This window comes from Schistocerca piceifrons, unplaced genomic scaffold (genome assembly GCF_021461385.2).
Source record: "Schistocerca piceifrons isolate TAMUIC-IGC-003096 unplaced genomic scaffold, iqSchPice1.1 HiC_scaffold_936, whole genome shotgun sequence".
Classification (NCBI taxonomy): Eukaryota; Metazoa; Arthropoda; class Insecta; order Orthoptera; family Acrididae; genus Schistocerca; species Schistocerca piceifrons.
The window spans coordinates 6788785-6791284 of record NW_025729208.1 but is presented as its reverse complement, the minus strand read 5'-3'; the positions used below and the strand labels follow the sequence as shown (position 1 = coordinate 6791284).

Here is a 2500-nt window from a genome sequence, read left to right as displayed (position 1 = left end):
TTAACCTAACCCATGTTGTGCCTTAACCTAACCCATGTTGTGCCTTAACCTAACCCATGTCGTGCCTTAACCTAACCCACGTCGTGCCTTAACCTAACCCACGTTGTCGCCTAACGTAACCCACGTTGTCGCCTAAACCTGCTCTGTAATTGTTATACGACTCGTTCAATTAGTGTAGTGTTGCCCACCCGCAACCCTCGCAATATAGTTCGCTACTCGCACTCCCCGCTCCCCTGTGTATCGCTTCATGTTAAACACCTTGCAAGTCTTGCTCACTTTCCACATGCTCCTGCTGTACACTGTAATGTGGATGGCAGCAGGACGTACATGCCGCCCCTCCCCACGTCCCCACCTTGCCCCCTGCCTTCGCAAGCTGGTTGGTGAGAACTTTGCATGTTCAATGCCCTCCGCATGCGACGTACTCAGGCTACGTTGTGGTGCGGCCTGTGTCAACTGTCCGCTAATGTCGTACGCGTAAACCACAATCTGTACTGCACATTCGTCCTTATGTACTGAATGATACATCGTGGCACATGTGTGACCGTACAACGACTGCGCCCAAAAACGGCGGACCATACAGTGCAAATATTGTGCACGCAGCTACGTGTCGTCTCCCTATGAGAGCTGGATTGCAGTGTGGTACGCCATAGAGACGTGTGGGAGGAACGGACGCCGTGGATGGCGATCAGCATGAGCTGTCTGTTGATGTATTCGGACCTAGTCGTCTCTCCTCACACACCGTGATGGCATGGTGCACCGCGTTCCATATCTGCGACATGCTACAGAGGCCGGTTGACAGTCGTTCGAGCAATGGACATCGCATACGTACGGGGGCCACCTTCCACGTATTGTCTAGGCGTGCACATTTTGTTGCGTGTATGTGGGCAGACGTAGTGTGGCGTGACACCTGACACAGGCATGCAATAATCGTGGAAGTTGCAAATGGCGATGGACGCCTGCGTTTTCTGGTGAAGTTACGCAAATGAACAAATGGTAACCTGTTGTGGTGCGGTTGTTCTCGCTAGGGGTGAATCGGTGATGGCGACGATAGGTTGAGGTACTAACCGGTTGTTCCAGCGATACCCACCATGCCGACGAAACTGAACGGCATCTGGGTGTGAAGCGATACGCGGCGGTGGCTGGGTGGGACCGTCCCCGGCCGGTGAGGGGGCGCCTCCCGGCGTGCTGGCCGCGCGGTGCGTGGGCGCACGCGCTACAGCCGGCTGGTGGGGGCGGCCAGTGGCAGGCGCGCCGGCCGACGGACGCGGCAGGCGTCGCAGCTGCGCGCCGGCGCACCCTGCGCGCGGCGCCGTGCGGCCAAAGTAGGTCCTCGCGGGCCCGGTGCGAAGCGCGGTGGACATCTTCAGTGTGCTGGTCCGATTGAGGACTGTGTGCGTTGAGGATGCGCTGCCGCCCGGCGCTCGGCGCCGCGACGCCGTCTGCTGCTCGGTCGCCCCAGCGGTTCTCGCTGGTGGTTTGTATCGCAGCTGTGCGGATGTGTTGGCGCGTGCGCTGTGCTGGGAGAGTTCGCTTCGGCACCCAAGTGGGGCTTTTGTCCTTCTGTGGCGCTGGCGTTGGAGCTGCCGGTCACCGTAGGTGGCGCGTGTTGTCTCCCGCCGGCAATGCCACGACAGCACGCTCCCGGGCCTCTGTCGGCAGCGGCAAGCTCAGTTGGGAGCACGGGTGGTCGCACCGAAAGCGTCTACTCGCCTAACTCCGGGCGATTGCGCCTCTCTCGAACCCGACCAAGTACTTGGGACGGCGCTGCGCGCCGCCGGGACCTGAGAGGGTTTCGAGGTGTATTGTGCAGGGGAGCTCAGCCTCCTCCTGTTTGCAGAATGATTGAGCGGACGCTTGCGTGTTCGCGCGGGCCCCCGGGACACACTCCCGGGCGGCCGGCTGCTCAGCTCTAGTTGACGCAGCTCCCTGGTTGATCCTGCCAGTAGTCATATGCTTGTCTCAAAGATTAAGCCATGCATGTCTCAGTACAAGCCGCATTAAGGTGAAACCGCGAATGGCTCATTAAATCAGTTATGGTTCCTTAGATCGTACCCACGTTACTTGGATAACTGTGGTAATTCTAGAGCTAATACATGCAAACAGAGTCCCGACCAGAGATGGAAGGGACGCTTTTATTAGATCAAAACCAATCGGTCGGCTCGTCCGGTCCGTTTGCCTTGGTGACTCTGAATAACTTTGGGCTGATCGCACGGTCCTCGTACCGGCGACGCATCTTTCAAATGTCTGCCTTATCAACTGTCGATGGTAGGTTCTGCGCCTACCATGGTTGTAACGGGTAACGGGGAATCAGGGTTCGATTCCGGAGAGGGAGCCTGAGAAACGGCTACCACATCCAAGGAAGGCAGCAGGCGCGCAAATTACCCACTCCCGGCACGGGGAGGTAGTGACGAAAAATAACGATACGGGACTCATCCGAGGCCCCGTAATCGGAATGAGTACACTTTAAATCCTTTAACGAGTATCTATTGGAGGGCAAGTC

General features: G+C 57.7%; 1 non-coding gene across 1 annotated transcript in view; it reads left to right on the top strand.

The window, feature by feature from the left end:
- Positions 1-1923: 1923 nt before the first annotated feature.
- Positions 1924-2500, top strand: part of LOC124771324 — a 1909-nt gene continuing 1332 nt past the window's right edge. The window contains exon 1 of the ribosomal RNA XR_007013342.1: positions 1924-2500. This exon is cut by the window's right edge and continues 1332 nt beyond it. This is a non-coding gene — a ribosomal RNA (small subunit ribosomal RNA).